Source organism: Glycine soja, chromosome 1 (assembly GCF_004193775.1).
Source record: "Glycine soja cultivar W05 chromosome 1, ASM419377v2, whole genome shotgun sequence".
Lineage (NCBI taxonomy): Eukaryota > Viridiplantae > Streptophyta > Magnoliopsida > Fabales > Fabaceae > Glycine > Glycine soja.
Genome location: NC_041002.1, coordinates 4,784,815 through 4,797,068, shown reverse-complemented (window position 1 = coordinate 4,797,068; position 12,254 = coordinate 4,784,815). Strand labels below are relative to the sequence as shown.

Below are 12,254 nucleotides of genomic sequence, written 5' to 3'. Positions count from 1 at the left end.
TGTTGTATATGACGACGATCAAAAATCGTTGTAAAATGCTTAAAATAACTATTGTAGTAGCACTATTTTCCGGTGGTCCAATTTAAACATTATTAAATTTTTGTGTCTAGACAAAAAAATAAGTAAATAACTAAATATTGACATATTAAAAATTGTCGACACTATTATAGATATAGTAAATTATTTGACAAGTAAATTTAACAAATTAATGATTAAGCAAGTTGGTGATAATATTATAGGAAGGAGAAAAAAATTTGAGAGAAATGTATCAAACTTATAAGATTTATTTAAGACGATAAATAATTTACTCAAAGCACATACAATTGGAGGGTTATATTTGCTAGCAAAACTGACAAAAATTAACCACTAATATTGGTCGGAAAAAAAAAAAACATCCGGAGGACTTGCAAGGAAACTTAAATGGGATTGAAAAAATAACTCATAAATGCAAAGTTAAACATATCTTTTATTGAGTTATATCAAAAAGAGTTGCAATTACTATTATTGTACAAAACTAGAAGTATGCAACTGCAAATTACATTAAAAACATAGTCAGTATTTAATAAATTACTTTAATGAATAACAATTTTTGTTATATTTTTTTTAACTATAACCTCATCATAAAAAAAAGTTAACAATTAATATTGTTATCTTAATAAATAAAAAATACATATATTATCTTAACCGTCATTTATAATAAACCATTTATAGTAAATTATAGCTGTTAAAAGTCGAATTTCTTAGTATATTTTTACATATTTAAATTATATTTTTTATAGTGAAGTAAACCTGTGCATTACACGAGTGTTACATCTAGTTATACTATTATACCAAAATTATATTATTATTATTATTATTATTATTATTATTAAAAACACATGTGTTGTCACACATTCTAAATGTGATCAAAATTTTAAAATATGTTTATCGAGTTTTACATTGAAAATAAGTGAAATAATTAGAAATTCATGAAAAACATATCGAAGTCTGACACCATAACACATTAACAAAAAAAAATATTCTTGTTGCAGGTGTCATGAACACAGTAAAAACTAGTGGCACTACTACAAAACACAGTTTCTACATCGGTTGAAAACGACATTCTACATCGGTGGTCAACCGATGTTGAATAGGATGTCATTGAAAGTTAAAAGTTTTGACATCGGTCCCCAAACAAATGTTGTAGAAAGACAACGTTTTCTACATCGCAATTTTTACAACGGTGTTGTCCTGACCACTGATGTAGAAATTAGACCTTCTACATCAGTGTTATATTCATGAACGATGTAAAAAAAGTATTTTTCCACATCGGTGCTTACTTAAGGACCAATGTAGAAATATGTTATTTATAAGATAGGATGTAGCCGTTAAAATAACACCTTAAAGTAAGGAGTAAGCAGCAGCTTCGGTAGGGAATATCAGACCAAATCTTAAAGCCTGCTAATTGAATTGTATTGTCTCTCCATGAATTTGATTTGTCTCATGTCACTGTTACTCTCTCTCTCTCACACACACACACACTCACTCACTTAATTATTTATTTGTTGAAAAATTAAGACAAAAAATGAAAAAGAGAGACCAATATTCGAATAAGCTTTTGTGTGGACATATTCCATAGAAATAATTTCACTTTCATTATTTCTTGAAATTACTCTTGTAAAGCGTAAAGCAAAGACTACTCATTTCTACTAGGACGTAAAGCAAACACTCATCATTTCTACTTTCTTTCACTATTTCCATAAATTACTCTTGTAAAGCGTAAAGCAAAGACTCATGATTTCTACTTTCTTTCACTATTTCCATAGAAAGAGACAGAGTGTACTAGTGTGTGTGGTAGAGTTATTGTATTGAAAAACTACGGTAACCATCCTATCTAAATATTTATTTTAGCTTATAATTAATTAACTATTACATACTTTTCTAGGGGTGTATATATATATATATATATATATATATATATATATATATATATATATACACATACTTCTCTAATTTACAAATATGATGTAATAATTATATGCAGTAAAAATGAAACATAAATAAATTGTGCCTAAACAGTAAATGTCAAATTATCAATAATCATCATCACCTCTTATGCATCAAACAATTTTTTATGGGTTTTCAATTGGAAGAAGATGTAAGCAAAGTATGCTAGAAGCATAACAACGTTGCTTGCTCTTGACAACTGAAGAGTGCTAGTGGTTATAGAATGATTGCCTCCTCCTAAGGCGTATTTGAATAGCAACGGCAGCAAATGGCACAGTAACCCCATCAACAAAAGCAGTGAGTTTACATCTGCATGCTTCTGTTCATTCAATAATTAAATAACAAAACAATTTGATTAGGATGAATTGAAATTAATTCAATTTGGAATTTAATTTCTATGCAATGTGTGAAAAAATTATACGATCAATCAATCAAAAAAATAATGTTAATATAAATCAACTAAGGTTATCTTCAAAATCATTGCTTATATACCAAGGAGACCTGACAATTAGTTCCTCACAAATTGATTACGGAAATTTCCTATCGGATCTCAAAAAGAAAGGCGGGACTAGTACAAATAAAAATCATTCACTAAACATATAATAGAGCATACAAGGAAAAGATACAAAAAATAAATAAATAATTAGGAGTTGTATGCAAATTAAAACTTTCAGAAAATGTTGTTATTGCACATAGCAAATAACTAAGACCATGCTCGTCGATGGAATGATAAGAAAAGGCGGAATTACCTTCCATATCTAAGGAAGGCACGCTCCATATAATAGAGGCGGGTATTGTCATATTTATCATCATAGCGAGCATCGTTGAATTCTTCTAGCTCTACAAAATCAACAACTAGAATTGTGTAATTAACTAAGAAAAAGGTAACCCAGAGATCCCTTCTCTGTGAATGAAACAAATAACAAATTGGAACACATGATGCTAGATCCAATTTCAACCCTTAGGATCAATTTTAAACTTAAACTCAATGAATAATTAAAATGCTCCTTTATTGAAACGGGAAAATCAAAAACTGAAAACTGTAGATACAAATTGAATTGAAAAGGAAGCGAAATCAAAAAGGGAACAGAAAGAAGAGAAGAGTTACCTTTGAGTGGATTGCTTTTTCTCCTGAAACCTAACCCTTTCGAGTGGATCTGTGTTCTGTTCCCTACTGTGTGTTACACTATTTATAGAAGACCACGCCAAAGAGGAAGGTTTCGGAGACGGTGAGTAGAGGGAGGCAGTGGTCATGTTGGGGGATGTAGGAGGAGAGTTTGCGGAAGGTGGAGGGGACAAGAGGAGTGGAGTTGAGGAGGAGAGTATCGTGGGAGGGGAGGGTGCGGGTGGCGAGGATGTCGAGGAGGGTGGATTTTCTGGCGCCGCTGGGGCCCACCGCGGCCAGGATTTTGGAGGGGAGGGCGGTGAGGGAGATGTCTTTAAGGATGCAGCAGATTGGTGGGGTGGTGGTGCATGGGGTGAAGAAGAGAGAAGTAAATTAGGGTTTGGTGGTGGATTTGGTGTAGGAGATTTAGGTGGCGCTTAGTTTAGGGGTGTTTGTGGTGGTGGTGGTGGTGGTGGTGGTGGGGAATTTGAGGGGTCTTCCTTGGAAGGTTGGAGTGAGCGTGAAGAGCTATGGACGAAGGTTAGAAGGATGGAGGGTTTGAGACTTTTGGTTTTCCCTAAGAAGCGCAATGGACGGAGGGAGGCCCGAAAAATAAAAATTTAATTTATTATTTAATTTGAAATCAAAGACGGTCACCAGTAAAAAACAACCTCGTAACTGCATATACTTTTTATCAACTATGGTTTCTACGTAACCGCTTTTAAAAAGTTGAATTTAATTTCAAAAATACCACCACTTATTTGTCTACCTCAGTTTTTAAAAATCGACTTAAATCTAACAATGTTAAAACATATTTTTTTAGTAGTGTGGATATCATTGTTAGGCATTTGTCCTTATCTAAATTATCAAGCTTATGCAATAAGAAAGTTCTCAAACCATTGTAAGAAAGAGAAACCAGTGAATTTGTCTGTAGTTATTATATTGTCTTCTTAAATATAATGCTTCTCCAGTCTTTTGCATCCCCTGATTGTAGCAAGCTTTATGTCTCAAGCTTCCTTTTGTGATTGCCTTTTGCATCAACTGCATCAATATATCATCAAGTAGCTAAGAGTTTTAAAAAAATTATATTGAAAAGTCAGAAATTTTTTAGAAAGGACATTCATGTGCAAAAAATAAGTTTTAATAGTACATTTAACCCACACTCTTATGGAACAATAAACATATCCCGAAGTTCATATTATTATGGAAGAATAAACATATTTTTGAATTCTAAGAAGTTTTTTTTTTGCCTTCATAGCTTTTGAATTGGAAAAGCTTATACTTATCACGTACACACAAAGAACAAAAGTAAAGGTATAAGCTTCACGTGAATACCTTATTTACACCCATGGGTTTTCCATATATAAAGTTTAATAATGTTAAGCACCTTGATGACCTGCAATAGAATAAAAGAAATAGCAAAGTTAGTGAGATGTTAGGTTTGGTGAAGTGATTTCCAAATGACACGGCTACAATAATACTTACTCTATTCTTCAAAGTCCACAAAATACATGTGACATCTTACATAACACTCCGAGACACGTGTCAACTCTTCACGTCAGTCCTAGAATAGAAGCATGGACACTCGACCCTTAATATTCTAACAGGTTATCTCTAACCTATTAATATTTTAATACATTTGAATGTTTTTATCTCTTGACAGGTAGTTAATTATTTACCAAGTCACATTATCTACAAGGTACATTCATCTACTAGAAATTATTTTTAATCTACATGTTATCTATAACATTATCTTCAAGCTACCGGCTATTACCTATAAGTCGGGAACAATCTATAAAGGCTATAACAACCCCTACAAACAAGGACCCGCAACTTCACTCTACTTCTATAAATATCAGGTTTCATCGAACCCTCCACACATAAGCAAACACGCATGTGCACATCTCTCTCTATCGCTCACTCGAGCCTACATTTAAGCATATATTTGCTTTATCTCTTAACTTATATACTTACTTGAGCGTCGGAGTCCTTTGTTTTGCATGTCACCCCTCCTATCCTTCTAACAAAGATACTTTTCAAAGCCGATGTGTGAAGTCTAGGAGCCCACCTTAGCCATATCCCCCCTGACGTGTGTCAGCTCCAGATTTTGGTAAGTACACTTACTTAGGATCTTAATTCCGGAATTCAACATAAAAAAACCTATGTGAAATGAAACAAAAAAAAAGTGAAAATGACTCCAAAGAAAATTGAAGAAAAGGAAATTTGGAGTGAGAGAGATGGAAAGATACAGAGACAAAATATTGAGCCAAATGAAAGTTGAAACAAATACAAATAATAAAGTGTGTGGTTATAAATGGTAAGTGGAGAGTGATTGTAAGTGGAGACTCTAGAGTGATTGTGGGGTTACTCCTATAACACCCCATTTTTCGTAAAATAAATAAAAAAAAATTATTTAAAAATTAATAGAAGTTTTAGAAATTAAATAAATGAGAGAAAATGGTTTTTGTTAATTAAAATAAGGGTTTCATTGTATTAGAAAACAAATAGAGTAAAATGGTGTTTTAGAAAATAAAGGGATGTTTTAATTGGTTATTTATTTAATGAAAGAGTAAAATATAATTCATTTTTATAAAATAATAAAATAAAACAATAGAGTAAATAATAGCCTTAGAGTACCCTAGCTATAAATAAAAACATATTAGGTCAGTTTTAACATTTACGATATGCTTTTACGTTTTCTCTTCCTCCCAAATTCGTTCTCCCTTCTTCCTCTCCTAAAACCTTCTCTTTTTCCGCATACATCCAAAACTGTTTCGGTAAAACTACAATCTCAGACTCGTTAACCATTGGATTATCTTGAACTTTTGACACCACCTTCGGAACTTATCTCCGCACATCTTCACCATTGTGATTTACTAAATAATTTTTGTGGAGAGAGAAATGTTCCTCGTACGAAGACGGTAAAATTGAGGCTCTAATCCTTTCTCCTTCTCTCTAACGCTTGGAAACCCTAATAAAGCAACCAGAGAAAAAGCTTGAGGAATCCTAGGGAACTGCTAAAGACGTTGCTATCTCTGCCGGACTACAGACATGAGCCCGTTTAGAGGTAAAAAATGAGTTTATCGCAATTGGGTTTAGAATGAACATGTGTAGGGATCCTTAGAGAATCAAATTGGGGTTTATTTTGGGATGTTTATTATATTTTAATTCTTCCTTTACGATTATAATTACGAGATTGTTGTGTTTGAACGGACCAATTGATGTCCTGATGCGAATTGGTTGATAAAATTGAGTGCTCTTGGTGTTTTCGTGTTTTTGACCTAAGATTTTGATTCCTTTGATTTTGATATGATTATGTGAAACTATTTGAGGGGTCTAATCATATAAACATAACATATTAATATTATTATTGGGTGACATGTATATGATGCATGAGGCGTGATAACGTGTTGTCTTGGAATTATGGAAGTGTGATGAACTATGTGTAAGTGACAAGTTAAGTGTGTGTTAAATTGTGATATCACACATGTATTAAGATGTGTGCATTAAGTTGTGAGCTATCAAATGTACAATCACACAACTGTAAGACCCTTTAAGGGCGACGAGTTTTTGCGCGACAAGTATTGTGATGGAATCCATTGTGAGAACTTGACGAGTTGAATCACTTTGAGGTGCGATGAGTTACAATGATTTTGAAAACAATTGAGTAGTTGTGTGTATTGTATAGTTCATAGGTAAAGTTTGTGTTTATGCCATGTATATATTAATATTGTGTGATGTGTATATGATTCATGAGGTGTGATAACATATTACTTTGAGATTATAACGTTGTGATTGAGATTTGGTGTATGTGATAAGTTGAGTATGTGTTAAATAGTGAGATCACATGTGTATTGAGATGTTGTGTGCATTGAGTTGTGAGTTATGAATTGTACAATCACACTACTGTAAGACCCTTTAAGGGTGACAAGTTAATGTGTGACGAGTATTGTGATGAGGTCCACTGTGGGTACTCGACGAGTTGAGTCACTTTGAGGCGTAACAAGTTAAAATTAATTTGAGAATAATTGAGGAGTTGTGTGTTTTCTATACTTCATAGATAAAGTATGTAAGTTAAAATGTTTTATGGGTTGAACCTGAATTAGGAGGGAGAGGCCCTAATGGACTCTTCAGAGTTTAGGCCTTGGGGGTAAATACACCCGGTTTGAGTGTTCCTCTAAGCATGTGTCAACCCCACATGGTTGGAGCATTCTCGCAAAATGGGTGGTCCGTCTTGTCATGTACTCCTAGGCGCTCAACAAGATTTTTCACTGACATGGTACCACATTGCATATAGGATTGAGTCTTAGGGTATCAATTGCATAACGCCTGTGTAATGATCATTGTGACTTGTTACGTGATGGTGGGTAATGAATTGTCTGAGTGTGAGATGTTGTGTTGTACTTAAGATGTGTTGTTTTAAACACGTGATTAATGTGAATGTGTGGAATGTGATTTTGTGATTAAATCCTAGGGACAAGTGATGTTACGCAATGAGTGGTAAAATGATGTGAATTGTACTAAGTTAAGCATGTTATACTTGTATTATGTGTGTGTATGTGTGTGTGTGTGTTTGTGTGTATTTGTGTGAACTTTTGTTTATCTCTACCTGTTTAAGAATGTGATAACTCATTCCATGTGTTTTGTTTGTGTATAGATCTTGTGATGATCTCGAATCTTGTGTTTGTGGGAGCAGATGGTTAGGTGGATAGCTTTAAAGAACCTCGTACTAAAAAACATTGAGACACAATGCTCTGATAGAATGTGGCATTAGGGCATGAGTTTTTATATTATTTGCATAATATTCTAAACATGTAACTTTATGTTGTTCTTCTACTTAACTTGTTTTCCTTTTTTAAAAAAATTGGATGGCCTTGTTTTGGGCCAGAGATATTTTCATACCCTTATTTGATAAGATTTTAATTTGATGATTAATGTGGATGTGAACCTTTTACCCACATGAATCCTTTTATACTTAGAAAATAAAATCTCTTTTATGTAATTTCACATTTCCATGTATTTTATTATATAAATATGTATATTGGGATAGGTGTCACAACTCTCATATCTTTAATAGTGTACAATTACATAATATTTGCGGTTGTCAAAAGTGAACCATATCCCTTTTATATATATATATATATATATATATATATATATATATATATATATATATATATATATATATATATATATTGTAAAAACATATTGTAAAAAGAGAAACCAAAAAATAGTTATCAAAGTGATATTCCCTTTATATGAAAAGTTAAGAGAAAACGTGTTTTACAATTAGAAGAGGGGTAAATAGTCATTTTTGTCCTTGAATGTATAATGCGCTGACAAATTCTTCCCTGAAAGATAGAAATTTTAGTCCCTGAAAGTGAAAAAAGTACGACAAATTCATTCATCTATTAAATTTCGTCCGTTATCGTTAATGAAAGAGCTTACATGACACAGAGGAATGAAAACATCACAAAAATAATTGCCAATATGACTGCTGAATAGATTGGACCAAAATGTCAATGAGTTTCCATTGGACCAAAATGTCAGTAAATTTCCATTGGACTAATTTGTCAAACCTCAAAAAGGTGGGAAAGATGAAGATTAAATTATATTTTATCCTTAAATGTAATAAATTTTAGGGTCTGAAAAATTAGTCCAATGAAAACTTACTGACATTTTGGTTCAATCTATTCAACAACTATGTTGACAATCATTTTGTGACATTTTCATCCCTCTGTGTCATGTAAGCTCTTTCATTAACAGTAACAAATGAAAGTTAACAAATAAATGGATTTGTCGCACTTTTTTCACTTTTAAGGACTAAAATTTGATTTTTCATCTTTTGGGGACGAATTTGTCGACGCTCTATACATTTAAAGAAAAAAATGATTATTTACCCATTGGAAGAGTGACGGAGTGGTGGCACGGTTTATGGAAGCAGAAAATGGAAGGTTAGTGAAAGGGATATAGTGAGCAAGAACATGGAGGACCAGTTAAGAGAAAGGGTTATAAATGAGGCCATGACCGTTTAGATTTTGAATTGCTTTGCTAAAGCAGTTGAACGTGTGGTAATGAGCTAGTGGCAGCATCATGACCTATGCAAAAGTATTCAGAGAGCATGGAATTGAAGGATGAAAAATGTAGTTATATATTGAAGAGTAAATTAGGAATTCAAAATATGTAAGGGGATAATTCTCATAGTTATAAATTATTATTATTGTTGTTTTATAAATTTGTTTAATAAGAATTAAAAAAAAAAGGATTTGAAGAGTTATTGTTGTATTATTCAATATTTTTTAAAGAAATATTAGTAAATTTATAAAAGCAGAAAAAATAATAAAAATTGAAACTAAAAACTGTATTTTTAAAAATTGAAAATAAAAATTTAAACTAAATTTTAAAAACTCAACTAAAAATCACGTCAAATGTAACCTAAAATAATACCTCTAGACAATAGCATTTGAAGATTAATTATGGTAAGTTTCTCTTCAAGTATTTTTAAATTTAAAAATAAAATAAAATGGATAGTTTCATTGGTAATCTATAATAAATATTTAATTATATTAAATAAACATCAACTAAAGATAAAAGCTAAAAATAAAATTATGGAAATAAACTATTTAAATTAAGACATGACATTATTGATTAGTGTGTGTCAAAATTCAATTTTTTTAAAAAAATAAATTAAGATTGATTAATATTATCGAGGAAATTTTTAAAATTAGTAACATGCACGATTATATTTCTCAAATGTCATCTTAAAATGTTATCGGGGAAATTTTTCTCTAATTTTATTTTCCTCATTAGTAATTTATATAAAACATGAGATGGGGTGTAACAGCTCTAGTATGTCATTTGGCTAGCAAAGCAACCAATTAAACATGCTACTTTATGTGAGTTTCCGTTCCTGGTAATTCTCAGAGATTCTTATGTTCCATTATTTCAACTTGGTCAATTAAATAAAAGCTACTGAGATTTCTTAAATATAGATATAGCAACATAAACGGGAAAAAGGAAAAAGAAAGAATTCAATGACTAGAGAATATATAAACCCCCTTTTTTTAGAAGAATTTGGTATATAAACACACAGAAAAAAGCTTCAGAATTTCAGGGCCCCTTAGAATATCTCTCCCTGCTCATGAGCCAGGGCAAATGCAACATAAACATGGACCACACTTTTCCTTGGGCATATTCCACAACTGGTAGCTAAAACAATGTATTCAGATTTCAGTGAAAAATATGTCAAAAAGGAATGACAAGGAAATTGCAATCACTAAATATACTTCTCCCTTGACAACAAATTCCGACTAGGTTCTTGTTGACAATAATTTTTTTTTCTTAATTTATGAATTATATACTAGAATTTTTATCAGTCGATCAGTGACTGTTCCCCAACCGAAAGGCCATTGTGACTACACATAGAAGGTGAAGCAACAAATTTGCATCACTATAAATAAGAATGCTTATAGTAACAGTTAATGCCAGTAATTGCAAAGAATGCTAGCATTCAAGAAAGGAAGGTCAGTTGTCCCCTTGAATTCCCCTGACCACTTCATTAGCAACTCCTTAGGTTTCACTAACAGTGAGGCCTTATAGTTAGTCCTATTGAAGTGTTTTGGGGAACTCTAGGAGCCACTTGATGCTTTTTAACAGAAAGGATGTTCATTAGTTATTATGATCAGTTTTTTCAAGTCTGCTGTGTAGTTTCTGATCAAGTGCATGTCTTATAGTGGTATTTCATTTTGCACCATTATTGTTCTTTATTTATTTATTTTTATTTTTCTCTTTTGATGGTAGCCTTCATTGAATCAAAAGCTTTGACAAGGTCTCCGATTACATGTGTTGGAATGAAATTTAGTATTGAATGAAATATTTGAGAATAAGAGAGATTAGTAAGTTTTGAAGGAAGAGACTACTTGTATATATAATTGATCACTTCTTGTTTTTAAATCAATGATTAGGTTTTTACCAACACAAACTTAATCTAATGACTACAAATGATTCTATAGAATTTTCTTCATAAATGCAAACCTATTCACCTACTCTAAAATATTCTATATGTTACTTTCGACTTATGTTCTAAAATAAATTTATCTGGAACATGCTTCTAGAATTTTGACTAACATGTTTCTAGAAATTGAGCTTTTATTTAGGAAAAAAAATAATCCAAAATCAAGATTATATTTCAACATTTTCTTTAATTGTGTCTAGTCTACAAGCTCGATCGCTGTGATGCTTGAGTGCAAGGTTTGCTGGTATATTTGGAAATAATGAATGATTTTTGGAAAATGAAAGCATTGGAATTAGAAGCTTATGATGAGAAAATTGAGCACCCTCTTAACCTTTCATTACACAATTTAATAAGAACTAAGATATAATCCACTTCTACACTAAAAATTAAAGAATAGCGATTTCCTCACACATATACCAGCAACGGTATATCATAAAAACTAACTTTCAGAAATAAATCATGTTATTGATTCACAGATACTACATGAGACTGGGGGTACACATTTTAAATTCCCAGGATCATGCAGCTATCCCAAGTTGGTTTAATTACAGGTGTAAGGGTTCATCCCTCGTAACAAGTTCCCATCAATTACTCTCTGTGTTGTTGGAGTTTTTTTTAGGTTGCTTAAATGTAAGTTGGACCCGATCTTAACTGCCATACTACATGTCCCAGAAATAACTTTATTTGCTGCTACAAAATATTCAATTCAGACAAATCATACAATTCTGTCTGATCTGCTTCTTGAATTTAGAGTATGATTTGTCAAATCAGCAGTCATAAATTTGAAATATTGCATATTGAGAATGAATGGCACAGTACTGAGATTTCATTGGAAGATTAACACACATTGAATTAATGGATGGGAGTACATGTACAGGAACATAAAGCAAACTTGGCAGATATTCAATTTACACAGTCCGAGTTTTATATGGTAGACAACGAAGTTTTATTATTGACAACGAAAGACAATTCCTATACACGAGGATTTAAAAAAATGATCCACCACAGTGATTTGGGCTGCAATATAAACGTTTTTTAATTGTCCAAGAATTCAATTGGGACCATATCAGCCGCATTTATTCGCAATTTTCCGCGATATCAACAAATGTGACAAAATCATAATGTGACCGCCACCAATACGCTTTCAAA

General features: G+C 32.0%; 1 long non-coding RNA gene across 1 annotated transcript; it reads right to left on the bottom strand.

The window, feature by feature from the left end:
- Window positions 1–2,029: 2,029 nt before the first annotated feature.
- LOC114401676 lies at window positions 2,030–3,691 on the bottom strand. The gene is made up of 3 exons (XR_003664336.1): window positions 3,095–3,691; window positions 2,736–2,826; window positions 2,030–2,305 (listed from the first exon to the last, which is right to left on the bottom strand). It is a non-coding gene; the product is annotated as an uncharacterized LOC114401676 (long non-coding RNA).
- Window positions 3,692–12,254: the final 8,563 nt, after the last annotated feature.